At 43.5% G+C, this 16,464-nt stretch overlaps 1 protein-coding gene across 3 annotated transcripts in view; it reads left to right on the forward strand.

Moving 5' to 3' along the window:
* Positions 1 to 555: 555 nt before the first annotated feature.
* The window catches only part of lpar4 (lysophosphatidic acid receptor 4), a 42,979-nt gene continuing 27,070 nt past the window's right edge, over positions 556 to 16,464 (forward strand). For 2 of the 3 annotated variants that reach the window (XM_078547295.1, XM_078547293.1), the window contains exon 1: positions 556 to 919. The gene's annotated coding sequence lies outside the window, so the exon portion shown is untranslated. Of the gene's footprint in view, positions 920 to 2,428; positions 2,503 to 16,464 lie in introns of all 3 variants that reach the window. The other variant, XM_078547294.1, reaches the window with a different exon arrangement.

The raw sequence follows: 16,464 nt of genomic DNA on the forward strand, positions 1-16,464 counted from the left end.
AGCTCTTTAATCAGCTTAATTGGCCTTCTTAATAGATTTGGTGGATTCTCAATGTTACCCTCCCTCTGCCCTGGTGAAACTTACTTGTGCTGCGAATGGTATCAAGAAACTGGCACCCAGGCTAGCGCTGGTACGTTTGACCCCACCCGCCTCCATTCCTGCCCTTGGCGGAACCTGAAAATTCAGCCCCAAATCTTGGGTCCAGTGTCTTCTATGTTGTGACAGTTCAAATTCATCCTCTCAGTCTTGCTTAGGAACTGAATACATCCTTCCAAAGTGTAAATCACTTCAGAAGTTGAATTTAAATAAACAACAAAACAATGATTTCTACCTGTCACTGTCATATTTTCAAAGGGCAGCCTCTTGGGCAGTGGTTAAAAAAGATTGTTAGATACCCCGCCCTCTCCTTAAGTAGAATAAATAAAACGCATTTGCTGTATTGCAAACATGTCCCTGACAGTATATTAAACATGAGGAGAGCTCCTAAAGAGTTCAACTGACATAAATGAAACCATCTGATTTGGTGGGGGGAGTGCAAGGGTTGTATGTGTCCAATCGTGGTGTGGTAAAGTGGAAGTGCAGTGCTGGGCTGGACTGGACAGGGATTGAGTTACAGACAGGGAGTTGATGCTGCACAGTGCGAGTGAAACCAGTGAAGATCTTTGCTTCAAGTCAAACGCTGCTCGGAACTTGCGCTGGTTGGGAGCCTGTTTCAAAAGATGTCACAAGGCAACACTGTGTTTCAACACAAAGCCACAAGGTGTGGCAATGTGTGCAGCCAGGAGCAACCAAAAGATCCTGATAGTCTGAAGCCATCTATTTGTTTCTAAGTTGACATGCACCCAAAGTATTGAGACCTAAGTTACATGAAGACAGTCTTTCCAAGTCAATCGAGGTAAACATCAGCCCGGATTGCTCGGTAAGTAATTTTTTCCACAGTTGTTAACCCGGCCGAGGAAATCCCTATAATTCAGCCTTTTGTGTCTTCCGAAGGGGAAGATTGTACTGTCTTTTCGTGACATTTCATTAATGCTGCGGTGATGTGTTTCCCCCAGTCTTTGTTGTGAGTGGTAGCTCCTTTGATCCACATGGTCTCCGGTTACTGATTTATCCCAACCTAACCTTGCGCTGAAGTGAACGCAGCTGGAAGCCACTTGCACATAAAACTGCCTTAAGGTTCCCAACTCAGTGAGCTCAGTGAACTTTTGTCAAATTGCGAACAAGAGACCGACCGCTTTCCTTCTCTCACTAGGATCCACAGCTCAGGATTTTCTTCAGTGTAAAGTGAAACTGGTAAATGTGTGAGAGGATGCATTTTTATATGCGGTACAGAGCTGAAACTCACTGCTCACAGCCGGTGTGGGCAGCCACATGGGTTGTACCAAGTTGCTGGAAATGAACAATAAATTCTGCCAGCAGCTGAAAGGGGAAAATATGGGTTAAATTCTGGGTACGGAATCCTCCCTCAGGCCCTTACTGATCTGCTATGTGTTTCCAACATTTCCTGTTTTGGGGTCAGATTTCCAGCATTTATTTTTTTGTTTAAATCTGAGCAGTTCATTTTTCTCCCTTTGTCTACATAGAGTTTACACAGTCAATTAGTGTTATCATACAGAATAACGGAGAGAATGGCAGGTTGAAAGTACATTGACGGTTCAACACAACAGTGCAGATCCACACGGAATGAGGATTGCTATGAAATGGAATAGCATTTGACCATGTTACAATGTTACCGTCTCTCGGGTGACACATTTAGACTGAGGCCCTGCCTGCACCTTCAAATGGGTGTAAAAGATACCACGGCACAATTTTGGAGTTTAGGGAGTTACCTGTGGTGATCTGACCAACATTTATTCCTCAATCAATATCATAAATGCAGATTTCATTATCACACTACTGTTGGTAGATTACCAAGCACAAATTGGCTGCTGTGTTTCCTATATTGTCACATTGACTACACTTCAAAAGCACTTCATTGACTATGAAGCATTTTGGGATTTCCTAAGGTTTTGAAAGGTGCTATACAAATGCAAGTCTTTCTATTCTTATTACCTACCATCTACACTATGATGTTCTCATAGCTACAGTTTATAATTGGGACTGTTAGCAAATACAGACAATGGGATGGCATAGTTGTAATCTGGAGGGGCAAATTGCCTGCCCCTTTTTAAGAAGCCGCCTGATTTTCATTACATTGGCCTCAATTTTAACTCTTCTCGCCCTACCTACACTGACTGCCTGGCAAGGGCACTGACCCAAACTGGTAGAGTGTCCATTTAGTATGTAGATTGGACTCCAGTGACCTAATCGGGCCAGCATGCTATTTTGATCCAAAGCCTGAGGAGTGATGAACTCCTTGCCCCATTTGATCAGGGTATTTATCCGCTTATAATGTGCTCCCATCTCTGACATCCATTTTCTATTCCAGACTAATTGTAAAGCTAGAAATCTGCAGTGAAGAGCAGTCATTTGCAGCTCCAGCATTTAAACAGCATCTTACAGGTATCAACCCTTGCAAGAAAACTGGGAGGGAGTTTTTTTGTCAGCCCTGACATCAATGGCACACAGTTTTTTTTCTCTCAATGAATGATCTGATAACAATGGAAATTGCAGAATGTGTGATTCCTGAGAATGAAATTTCATTTGTAACTTTATCTGCTGCGGAATATAAGTGGTCTCCATTTTGTTTGAGGAGGAATTTCACCCCATAAATATCTTCCAAAATGAATGCCTTAAGAAATGCAAAAATTGGAAAGTGTAAAATATGTGATTTTAAAAGGCCTTTGTGCCACCTGCTCTGGGTGAAGCAAGTCCATTTAAATTCATATCAAATAATCTCGAAACAAATGGTTTGAATTCTGAATTATAAACAAGCTAACATGGCAATAAGTGTCTACTTTGTTTAGAAACACTAAAAATCCATTAGCATTTCACAACATATACTTAAAAGCTTACATCCGCCCTACAAGACTGTATGATTAATAAGCATGAATTATCACTTAAAATTGTTTGCAACATTGGGAACCGTTCAAGAATGGATTTAAAGGAATGCCTCTTTTGAAGTTTCTCTATTGTAGCGGGGCATCAAGAGAATAAACTGACCATCTCAGCAGAAAATGACAAACAGTTCCCACCATTCTTAACTGTATTCACAAGTTGTGGGCTTTCACGTTTGTGAAGTAGTTCATCAGCAGCCAGTGATTGACTAATTAATTAAGTTTGAGGGAAGTGTAAGACTTGGATGCAGATTCTGTATTTATGCTGGACTCATGTCAGAGCAATAAATGATGCTTTTCATCATGACTTTGGACTGGTGTGAGAGGCCGCTAAAGATAGCTGTAGGCCAAATAAAAATTGCAGGGTGTTTTGCAGCTAGGGGGATTGGCAATGGGAACAGCTGCCAAACAACTTTTAGGGTTTTAATGATTTGCTATAAATCTTATCAATGGGTTTTCACTCCCTTGTCATGTTTTCGGGGAGGGTGGTTGTTGTGCAGCTGCATAAGTTATTGAAACTGTAAGTGCAATGTACAAATGCAGGAAGGAAGATCTTAGGGTACATAGCCAGTGAGTTTTATTAGATGATCATGGGATTTGGGTATTGCTGGCATGGCCAGTATTTATTGCCCCCCTAATTACCCTCAAATGTGGTGGTGAGCTGCCTTCTTGAGCCATTGCAGTTGGTGTGGTGTAGGTACACCCATGGTGCTGTTAGGGTTGGACTTCCAGTGATAATGATGGAATTATGACATATTTCCAAGTCAGGTGTTATATTCCAAAAAGCTAGTTTTTGAAGGATAGAACTGGAGCCAATCTTTGCATACTTTCATAAGCATTAATTTACAACTTATATATTACGAGTATATACCTCCTAACCAAACAACCATATATTCAGTCTATGCCTATTTATACTCTTTTGAGCACCTGTGAAATTAACCAGACAAATGAATCAAATTAACCAAATTGACAGCCCCTTAATGGGGCACTGTAACATTTGAATAAGGATTTAAAGGAAACTTAACAAACTAAAGCAAAATGTAATTTTGGGGGCCAATTATGTACTCCAGCCCCCATGGTGCCCACCAGTTGTGGAAGGCCTCAAGCGTGCCAATAGATACTACATGCTCCATCTCCAAAGACATCCAGCTGTAGCCATGGATAGGGACAGACAGTTGGGCTGAATGACTGCCCACTGCCTGGATCTATTTATGGCCAACTTGGTCTGGCCCAGGAGCAGACCTACATGGAGGCCCTTCTCCACACCGGGTGACCAAAGATCAGGAGCGCGGGGCTAAAGTGCAGCTAAAACATAAGGAACAATTCCCTCAGATAATTAAAGGAGTGCAATCTCCCACAATCTATATATGTATGGAACACGGACTCCACAAGGTCCGCAGAAAGTACAGGCGACCATGAGCCATCTTAGCCTATGGTTGTACGGGACTGTTGCATGCAGCACCCTCCTCGCCAAATCTCCTATGGAAAAGGAGGGGGGGGGGGGGAAACGCATCCATGTAGGGAGCACTCCAATGCAGACTTTGCCACCATTGTGCAGCAGGACAGAACGCCACAGCATGTCCGGATCGTTGGTGAGAACGTGAAGGGTGTGCAGCAGCTCGTATAGGAAACCACTCTGTGCCGAATGAGTAGACATAGAGGGAATTTCTGCAAGACGGCTCAAATTATGGGGCTGCAGCTTGCGAGGGAGGTTTTGGGGCTTAGGGCCAATGAGAAATTCCGTCCGAATGGGGGTCAGTTTGGACGGGAGTCCACTGAGTGCTTGAGCCGCTTCGACTCCACGGCTGCAGTCGGGGCTGAGCAGCATGATTTTGAGGCTGTGGATGGCATTGGCCGCGAACTTGGATGTTGACTATTGCACGACGCACCAGTTCAGGGGGCATCATCCAGCCCACTCCTCTGCCATCCAACATATCTCCAACGCTCGACACCCCAGCACCCTGAGCCCTCTACTCTGCCAGCCACATGAATCTGTATTGGTGGAGGCGCACATTCCTGAGTAACTGCTCTGATAGCCCTGCTGCTGATGGGGGAGAGCTCCAGCGTGAGGAGACCATGTTCCAGACTTTGATCAGGTCCTGGTAAAAAGGTAAACAAGTGAATCCCAATTAATTCCAACCACCTGAAAACAATTAAACATGATTAATGAACAATTAAAAGCAGGAAGGTATGTGACTTGGAGACTTATTCACAGGTGGTGTTGTTTCTATGTGCTTGCTGTCCTTGTTCTTTTAGGCAGTAGAGGTCACGGGTTTGGGAGTTACTATCAAAGGCTTGGCAAGTTGCTACAGTGCACCTTTGAGACAGTACACAAGGCAGCTACAATGCTTCAGTAGTGAAGGAAGTGAATGTTTAATGTGGTAGATGGGGTGCAATCAAGCAGGCTGCTTTGTCCTGAATGGCGTTGAGCTTGAGTGTTGTTGGAGCTGCACTCATCCAGACAAGGGGAGAATATTCTACTTGTGCCTTGTACATTATGAAAAAGCTTTGGGCTGCCAGGAGGGAGTTACTCACTGCGGAGTGCCCAGCCTCTTGTCCTGTTATAGCCACTGTGTTTATATGACAGATGGAACATACAGCCCACGGAATAATCAGGTTTTTGTATATGGTACTAGTTTAGCCCCATCTGGACTACAGTGTTTAATTCTGGTCATTGTACTGCAGTTGCTTTGAAGAGGGTACAGCTGAGGTCAGCTAAAATGATACTGGAAATTAGGCATCAGAGCTATGAAGGGAAAAGTTATTCAAGGTTTTGAGATTCCAACTGACCTCCACAAACTACATGAGGCATGGATACAAACTCAACAAGGAAGATGAACAGGAATCTTTAGTTATTGGATGCTGAAATATAACATAACATATATAAGAAATAGGAGCAGGGGTAGACCATATAACTCTTAGAGCCCACTCCACCAATTCAATATGATCATGGCTGAGCTTCTGCCTCAACTCTACTCTCTTGCCCACTCCATATCCTGTGGTTACCTGAGAGACCAAAATTCTGTCTATCTCAGCCGTAAATATATTCAATGATGGAGCATCCACAACCCCGTCAGGTAGAGAATTCCAAAGATTCACAACCCTTTGAGTGAAGAAATTTCTCCTCATCTCAGTCCTAAATGATCATCCCCTTTATCCTCAGACTGTGCTCCCATGTTCTAGATTCCCCAGACAGGGGAAACAAATTGTCCAAGGGGACTGTGGAGTTGATTAGTGTCAACAACTATAAGAGGAATCAATTTTTGACATGAGCAATGATGAGAGGTGAATGTAAGAGACATAACCAATGAGATGGAACTTGGTGGCCTTTTCTGTTGCTGCATATTCCAATGTTCCTATTTGTGGAGCAGTGTTCATGCCTTCACCACAGCCAACACACATGTGTGCCTGATAAACAATTCTATTTAAGACAGTAATTACTGAGAAACTGGTATGCATGCCCATAATGAGTGCAACTGGCATCATGATAGTCCCTAAAAGGAGATTGCCTGTGGAATGCCAATTGTCTCTATGCCAGAAACCTGCTCTGTTGCCATTGGTTGAAAATGAATGCCACTCACTACAAACTGAAGCTTTAATCTTGTATTCACTTTTCTGCTTTCTCTGAACACCGCTCCATATAGTTTAGGATATGTAGGAACAGGAGTGGCCTCTTCATCCATTGAGCCTGAGGGAGATTGGATCTTGGGTGGAGAGCTCCAGATTTCCACTAACCTTTTGTTGTGCTTTCCGACAACACCCCTGAACAGCCTAGCTCTAATTTAAAAACAAAGAAAGACTTTTATTTATATAGTGGCTTCTGTGCCAACAGGACACCTCCAAAGTGTTTTACAGTCACTGAAGTATTTCTGAAATGTATTCGCTGTTATAAGGTTATCCCCCTTTGTTCTGAACTCTCCCAATGAAGGGAATATTTTCCCGTGAAAGGATTTGATAGAGAGAGGATTTGATAATCCACTTCAACTCTTCAATTTGATCTCCCTTTAACCTTCTATACTCAAGGGAATACAAACCTGGACTATACAGCCTGTCTTTGTAGCTTAATCCCTTTAGTTCTAGTACCGTTATGGTGAATCTGAACTGCACCCCCTCCAAGGCCAGTATATCCTGCCTACAGTGTGGTGCCCAGTATTGAGTCGGGTCTAAACAGTGTTCTGTGCTGTTATATTTTCTCATTCACCTCTTTGTATTCCAATGCTCTTGTGATAAAGGCCAGCATTCCATTAGGCATTTTAATTATGTTTGTACTTGTCTATTGCAGGGGGGAGGTCTTGTGGCACAGTGAATAGCATCCCCGTCTCGAAGCCAGAAACTCTGAATTCAAGTCTCACTCAAGGGGCAGAATTTTCTGCCCACCGGGCGGGTCCAACCCAATCTGCAGCAGGCAGGGAGCCGATCCCCGCCGGAGAAGTGGGCCCCACCGCCATTTTAAGTGGGCAGGACAATTAAGGCCCGCCCGGCGGGAAGCGCTATGCACTTCCTGTGCAGGCAGGGGGGGATTCCCCAAATGCGAGAGTGCGCTCTTTCGTGCATGCGCACGACAGAGCGCACATCTCCCTGAGGCTAAGTGCTGCCTCCGGGAGATCGCTTACACTTGTACAAACATTAAAAATAGAAAAATAAAAAAATCCTTAACATGTCCCCCTTGTGTGACAATGTCACACGAGATGGGGCATGTTAATAAATTTCACTCAAACTTAAAAAGTTTTTTTAAACTCTACATGAAACCTCATCCCGCCGGTGGATGAGGTTTCATGTTTTTTCAGAAGCCTGCCGGGCCTCCTGGCCTGCCCGCCAACCTTAAGGTTGGACAGGCAAGCCCTTTAATTGTTTTAATTATACTGTCAATGGCCTCAATTGGCCATTGACAGGTCAGCGGGCACACAGCTGATTTGGCTGTGCCCCTGCCTTCCTGAAAATTTAAATGGGCAGTACCCCCGACGTCACCCCGCGTCATTTTGTGCATCGGCGAGCGGGCCCCGCCCCCTGCTCGCCAACGGCAAAATTCAGCCCAGGGACTTGGCCACAGAGGTGCATCCATAACATGGCCAAACAGGTTGATTATCAACCTGCAAACCCTTCCAATATGCCTATGGCAGGTTGTAAGAACAGGTGAGTCCCCTGGTCAGCTAGAACCTGCAGAGCACAATGGCAGACCACTGCATCTTGTTATGCATAACCATAGACCAACACATGGTTGCCAATAGTCCCTTAAGTCTGGAGAGAGAGATCTTTTAGTGACTCCTGTACTTAGACCCCAAGATGTCGCAACTCCTCCAAAGTTCTTGGCATTTTGGTATGAAGAAGATATTCTGATTCATTTTTCTTATTGTCATCTCTGTAAAGTCAAACCAATAATTCAAAAGAACTAATTAAACATTCAGGTGCAGTATTGAGGGAATGCTGCATTGTCGGAGTCTTTCAGATGAGTCATTAAACCAAGGTTCTATCTGTCCTCTCGGTGGACATACAAGGTTCCATGGCACCATTCGTAGAACAAAAGACTTCTTCCCAGTGACCTGGCCAGCATTTATTTTTTAAGCATTATCATGGAAACAGATTATTTGCTGTCTAAATTGACTGCTGCGTTTCCCTGTATTACACAGGTGACATAGTACATCAGAAGTATTTCATTATTTATGAATTACTTTGAGATGTCTTGAAGCTGTGAAAGGTGCTAGATGAAGTCATGCTTTTTTTTTGAAAAGGAGGAAATAACATTTTATTCTAAGAATCTGACTTTACAATCAATGTTTGAAAAACAGATATTTTAAAAATATTGTGGAAAAATAGATCTGATTTGGTGGAGATTTTTTTAAAAAGGGCAAGTATCCTCTGGAAAATATATTTGGCAAACTTTTTTATTTTGCCGTGAGAGGAATACCGGAAGAGCTGTGCACCAGTTGAGGGAATAATGGTGCCCTTTTCATTTTACTGTGGTGTGTGTTGGTTGTGTATAGGTGGGAAGCCCAATAAGGTAAGTAAAATTTTCTGTGTCTCCTTCTGCAAGAAAGTGCCAGTGTGTGCCCAACAGTGTGTATGATGCCCCTGTACCTGTGTACACCAATGTTGTATGTACTACTTGTTCTACTGGTGGGTGTGGAGCAAGAATGCAAATTCTATGAGAGGAGTCACTGGACAAAAGTATTTTTAACCTTCCTCCTTTAAAATAATTTGTATTTGATTTAGTGACAGAACCTCAACTCCACATAATCCAGCAGTGAACGTGGTTCTATGTAATTCATTGAATAAGAATCAAAAGATCACTGGCATCAGCTTCATATTTTATATATGGTACTCAAATTTTGAACCTTTTGGATTCAAATATGATTCAGAATTAAATTGTTTGCCAGCATTCCTAGGGTTAAATGGAAGGTGAATGTTGCATATAGCTGACTCCCTTTTTTCCAGGACCACTTCATCCAATTCAGGGTCGCAGGAAGTCAAAGCCTATCCCGACAGGCAATGGGCACTAGTACAGGACACCAATCCATCACAGGACACACACACACTGAGGGGCAATTCACCATAACCAATCCACCTAACCAGCACATCTTTTAAACCAGAGCACCCAGCAGAAACCCACACAGACACAGGGAGAACATACAAAATCCAAACAGACAGACACCCAAGGTCAGAATCAACCCAGGTCCTTGGAGCTATGAGGCAGCAGCGCTAACCACTGCGCCACTGTGCCACCCTGTTGTAAGTAGCTATTTTATTTAAATAAGTGGAATGAGGCTAATTCCATGAAGTTTTGTGTAGAATGCCCTGTAAATCACTCAACAAATTACAAGAATGCATTTCCGATTGTATTGCAAGGAAAAATGGAGTTTGCCATCCGTCCTTGAAGAAAGTGAGTGAGGTTTGAGGTTGGAATTATATTCTGGGTGGTCTGTCCAGAGAGCAAGATAGCAATTAATATAATTGAGGTTCAATACCTCAGTTAGTTTGCGAGTAGTACTTGCTCTATGCTTTGATAAATTACTATGCTAAACATTGAAATGTATAGTGCAGATATATGTACAGCAGTTGGTAGTTAGGCAGTAATTGCAGAATTTCCTGCCCACTTCAAGTATAGACAGAGTTTGGCACAGACACTGTGTAGTGTTTCCATGGTCAGAATAAACAATAGTTTTGAAAAGCATTTCACTGAAAGCACCCCTAAATTGACAGCAATTAACAAAGTGCTTTTTTGTTTGCGCATTCCCCAGCTGTGGCTCAGTTCATAGCACCCTCGCCTTTGAATCAGAGGGTTGTGGGTTCATGTCCCACTCCCGGAAACCAAGAACTGTAGTTGTACTCGAAAAGAGTTGCAATCTGTGACTGTTGGTAACTCGAAAGAGTTTCCCTTGTTGGAAGGTTCTGCAGACCTTCCTGTATTCAAAGCCGTTATAGAGACTGAGCACTTCAGAAGACAGAGGTGATTGTAGGTGGAAAGTAGGCAACCTTTCTATTTATTTATTTATTAGTGTTAGTGTTTTGACACAAGGAATCTCACAGAGGCTTGTATTCCGCTGAGTGTAGGAGATTAAGAGGTGGCTTGACCGAGACTTTAAAATGTTAAAATGGTCAACACGGAGAAACTATTTATTTCAGAAACAATGGAGAAACAGGGCATATGTTTTCTTGGTAGAAATTCAGAATTCCCTCTTCCGGAAGATTGTTCATACTGGGACTATTGGAGCTTTCAAGACTAAGATTGCTATATTTTTATATAAGGGTATCATGTATCGCGGTTAAATGGATTTGAGGTGTGGTCATCCATTATAAGCTGAGTGCTGAAGGTTCTGAATGACACATTCTCATTTCTAATGTTCCTAGAGGATAAAAGTGGATCCGAATGTACTGCAAGACAGTGCCCCTTGTTAAATCCAGTAACCCAAAAATGGTTCTTGAAAAGTATTTTAGAAGTTATGGTTTTGATCCTCTCCCTCATTATTGTTAGATATCTTAAAACTAATGGGATGATTTTTTTTTAGATTTATTCTTTCATGGGGTGTGGGCGTCACTGACTAGGCCAGCATTTATTGCCCATCCCTAATTGTTCCCATGCATCTGCTGCCCTTGTGCTTCTGGGTGGTAGAGGTCGCAGGTTTGGAAGGTGCTGTCGAAGGAGCCTTGGTAAGTTCCTGCAGCAGATGGTACACACTGCTGCCACTATGTGTCGGCGGTGGAGGGAGTGAACATTTGTGGATGGGGTGCCAATCCAACAGGTTGATTTGTCTGGGATGGTGTCAAGCTTCTTGGGTGTTGTTGGAGCTGCACTCATCCAGGCAAGTGGAGAGTATTCCATCACACTCCTGACTTGAGCCTTGTATTTAGTGGACGGCTTTTGGGAAGTCAGGAAGTGAGTTACTTGTCACGCGATTCCTAGCCTCTGACCTGCTCTTGTAGCCACAGTATTTATATGGCCAGTCCAGTTCAGTTTCTGGTCAATAGTAACCCCCAGGATGTTGATTTAAGGGGGATTCTGTGATGGTAATGCCATTGAATCTCAAGGGTAGATGGTTAGATTCTCTCTTGTTGGAGATGGTCATTATCTGGCATTTGTGTTGCTTGCCATTTTTCAGCCCCAAGCCAGGATGTTGTCCAGGTCTTGCTGCATATGGACAAGGACTGCTTGGTTTGGACACCTACAGAATCGTTGAAGAATATTGGCTCAGGCAGGGAATAAAAGGGGGGCTGCTTTGAGGTGGGAAATCCAAAAGAATTGTTTCCCACTGGTTCTGCTGAATTCACGATCAGGATCTGATTTCTATTCTTGTGTCTGTTTCCTGGTCACAGCTAGCCAGACTGAGAAGCTGATAAATGCTGGTCAGTTTGGAAGCAAGCAGCCTCATTGTAATGTTTAAATGGTCTGCCTGCCTCGTGCAAGCTGATTGGTTGCTTGTGCTCTGCTCGACCACCATTACATTTTAAATTTCTACATGTCATCTGACCCAGTTCTACCCGCTTTTGGGAGTTAAAATTCTCCCTGCTGTCAGTACCATAAAGATGAACTGCAACTTCTCATGGGCAGGTTTTTCCGGTCGGTGAGCGGGGGTGGGCCCTGCTCGCCGACGAGTAAAGTGACGCGGGGGAACGTCAGGACGCACCCCGCGTCATTTGGATTTTCAGTTTGAATTGGCTGCGCACCTGCCGAACTGTCAACAGCCAATTAAGGCCATTAAAAAAACTAATTAACATGATTAATGGACCTGCCTGTCCAACCTTAAGGGAAAAAACATGAAACCTCATCCGCGGGCGGGATGAGATTTTATAAGGGTATTTAAATTTTTATTAAATGTTTAAATAAAAGTTATGGACACGTCCCAGCTCATATAGGAAACCACTCTGTGCTGAACGAATAGACACAGAAGGAATTTCGTGCACGTGCGCGAAAGAGCGCACTCCTGGCTGAGGGAATTCCCCCCCCCTCCCCCCCACCCACACAGGGAGCGCACAGCGCTTCCTGGCTGATGTCATGCTGGGCGGACCTTAATTGTCCCTCCCGCGTAAAAGGGCATGCTCCTGACCGGAAGCCTGCCTGCTCGCCCGCACCCCCTCTCCGACTGGGGGAAAATGTTGCCCATGTGTTTCTAAGCACTTACAGGTAAGAACAGAGATTTGAAAAGTTAATGAAAATACTATAACTGCTTTTGTTAACTTCTCTTATTACCTGCCTAAGGAATGATAGGTCTTGCTGCAATGTTACTGTAACCACCAGGCCTATCTCTTTCAAAGCTCTGCTAGCCAGCCTCCCATCTTCCATCCTCTGAAATATTGCTTGTATCCTAGCTCACATCAAGTCCTGCTCACCAATTACCCTCTGTTCACTGGCTTCTGGTCCTCCAAAACCTCAGTCTCTCTGACTTCCTGCATGCCTACAACATTCTTGAGCATTCAGCATTCTTCCAACTGTGGTCTCCTGCCCAACTCTCACTTTCTTCACCCACTGTTGTTGGCCATGCATTTAGCTAGCTCAGCCTAAGTATCTGAAATCCCCTCCTTAAACCTCTCTACCGCTCTCTCCACCTTTTTAAGGCCCTCCTTGAAAACTTTAATCTTTTATCAAGCTTTGCATCAGTTTTCACTGCCTTTGTGGTACTGCTTATGTAAATTTTTGTCTGATGAAGCAGTTTGGAATGTTTTACTAAATTAAAGATGCTACATGAATGCAAGTTGTTGTTAACAGGAATGCAGAAGAATTAAAATATTGGAGAGGTTCAAATGGTTATGCCTTCGCTTTTGAATCAATGCAATTTTGGCTGAGCATCAACATTAAAATTATAGCATACCTTTTGAGTAGTTCTACATCAGATTGTTAGATAATGTGTGTAGTTGATAAGCATAACACACAGGGTTAGATTTTCAGACTTGCAAGTTGGGTGTAAAGTTTCATTGGGGGAGGGAAGGTGGAGTGGGTGAAAATCAAACAACTTCTATAATGCATGGCTGATCCTCAATGCTAGTTTTACATTGGGTGATAGGATGAAAATCTACCCCATGGATTTTTCAATCAGGAAGTTGTTGCTTTGTCTACGCTCTAGAAACATGTATCATTGTGGCCTCAGGAGTACATCTGCTGTCCTGGTAGGTGGTTCAATTGATTCACAGCCCACGTTTTAACTATCAGAGGAGAGCTCTGCTGATTAAGCTTTAAATTTAGTTCATTCTGAGGATGTGGCCGCCACAGGCAAGGCCAATCTATTACTGGACATCTCTGATTTCCCTGAGAAGCTGGTGGACTAAGAACTTTTTCCTATTTGCCACAACTAAGTGGTTTGCTAGGCCACCTTCAAGCGCAGTTAAAAGTCGATCGCAGTGTGGACCAGGAGTCGTGTATAGGCCAGACTCCCTGAAGCACCTTAAAACCACTTCATGCTTTTTCAGCCACCAGTCTCAGATTCACAGACGGCTGAGTTTAAAAAAAATAGCAGTGAAACTTCAATTATTGCTTGTAGTAGCACGTAAATATATTTTATTATTATTATCATTCATTCATTATTTTAGCGGCGACTTTAACACATTTTAAAATAGACATGTAAGCACCTGCATTAAAGTGGCAGACAGAAAAAGGTATCTACACTGTTTTCTAGACTCAGATATATGTACTTAATAATCAGAAATATAGTTTTTAGCTTTTTTTTTAAAAGAACAGGTTCATAAGAATTAACTAGTGTAGTATTGGAATGTGGGTTTTATCAGTCTGCTGCAACACCATATGGCTGTGCATAAAAAGGAAAACCTGGCAAAAACTTCTTAGCTCAAACCTTCTCCATTCCATTATCTTAGCATTTTCTGAGGCTTTTCACACAGTATATCACTAGGCCATTGCTTGTAGTAGGCCCAACTTCATAATGGTGATGTGATGGTTGGGGGGCGAAGCCTTCGGCCTTGCTTTGCTCATTAGTTGACAATTAAGTGACGCAGTGGAGGACTGTCTCGGGAAAACCTGTGGGGGTTGACCCAGGGACATACATGAACCAGAGTCTGTGGGGGCACCCTTGAGATTTCACGTAAAGTTTGTTTTTACAGTGGTTTTCTGCACTGCTCCGCATATTTTCCAGGATGATTTATTTTCAGGCCTCAGTGCCAGCGATAAGCAACACAGTAACTGATTGTCCTCTTGGACCTGCGGCTGCAATCCCAGTTTCCTGTCCCGCTTTCCAATATAAGACTCAGCTGGGGAGTTTGGGGGTGGGAATGGGAGACAGGCCTATTCTGGGGTGGGGTTGAGGGTTGGTTGGGGGGGTGGGGGGGGGTGGGGGGCACCCAGGCAGGATGGAAACTCAAGAGTAGCTCTCCCCTGATAGTCAAAGTACACCTCTGGTATGTGCTGTGGGAGCTCAGCAAGGGACCAGAGAAGGTCTACTGCATTCGCTGCTCCCAATGCGGTCTCCTCTACATTGGAGAGACCAAACGCAGACTGGGTGACCGCTTTGCGGAACACCTTCGCTCTGTCTGAAAGCATAACTCAGACCTCCCTGTCGCTTGCCATTTCAACACACCACCCTGCTGTCATGCCCACATGTCCGTCCTTGGCCTGCTGCATTGTTCCAGTGAAGCTCAACGCAAACTGGAGGAACAGCACCTCATCTCCCGGCTAGGCACCTTACAGCCTTCCGGACTGAATATTGACTTCAACAACTTTAGATCATGAACTCTCTCCTCCATCCCCACCTCCTTTTCGATCCCCCTTTTTTCCAATAATTTATATATATTTTTCTTTTCCCACCTATTTCCGTTATTTTTAAATGTATTTCCATCCATTGTTTTATCTCTACCTTTTAGCCTATTTCTATCCCTTCCCCCCACACCACCCCCACTAGGGGGTGTACCTTGCTCGTCCTGCTTTCTACCCTTAATGTCACCTATTAGCACATTTCTTAGCTAATATCACCACCGTCAACACCTCTTTGTTCTTTTGTCTATGACATCTTTTGGCTATCTCCACCTATCACTGGCCCTCTATCCAGCTCTACCTGCCCACCCCCCTTAAACCAGCTTATATTTCACCTCTCTTCTATTTTTCCTTAGTTCTGTTGAAGAGTCATGCGGACTCGAAACGTTAACTGTATTCCTCTCCGCAGATGCTGTCAGACCTGCTGAGTTTTTCCAGGTATTTTTATTTTTGTTTTTGTTTTGGATTTCCAGCATCCGCAGTTTTTTGCTTTTACCAGAGAAGCACTTGGTCCTGATAAGTATCCTGACTTGGACAGTGTTTTATCAAAGCAAATTCATGCACCAATCAGCAAATATTATAATCCCATTTATTTCATGGATATAAATATTTCAGACTCTTGCCTCTCTATTCCATTTTCCATCATTTCAGTGACAAGAAAATTCCATGATATTTGCAACCAGTGGAAATACTGAACCAAGGCAGCTTGTCCCCTTTCCCATAGAGACTTCAACATGTAAATAGTTCTTTAAAAGACAGGTAATATTTCTTCCAACCATATAAGAGATCACACTGGTGGCAGTGTCTGGTTTATTTCCGAGGTAATAATCTTCGAATTAACAGAAGGAAAAATAAACATGCCTTTATACAGTGCCTTTTCCAACCTCAGGGTACCCCAATGCACTTCACTGTTGTGATGTAGGAAGCACAGTGACCAACCTGTGTACAGCAAGGTACCTCCACCAGACTGAGATAAATGACCAGATTATGGGGGGGGGGGGGTTGAATATCTGTAGGGCATCTGCCACTTGTCTGTTGTAATTTAGACGAAAGTGATGCAAAAAAGCTGCACAAATGGTGCATAAACCATTTTTTGGGGGCTTTCCACAGCTCTTCCATGACAGCTACAGCAAGACCCTCTCTGTGAATAATGCTGTGGGAACTTTTACATTTACCTGAAAAGATAAATGAGACTTTGGTTTCGGGTCTTATCTGAAATATGGCATCTCTGACAGTGCAGCATGAATACTACACTGAAGAATCGGGCTTGGATTTTTGTGA

Source organism: Cetorhinus maximus, chromosome 8 (assembly GCF_964194155.1).
Source record: "Cetorhinus maximus chromosome 8, sCetMax3.hap1.1, whole genome shotgun sequence".
Classification (NCBI taxonomy): Eukaryota; Metazoa; Chordata; class Chondrichthyes; order Lamniformes; family Cetorhinidae; genus Cetorhinus; species Cetorhinus maximus.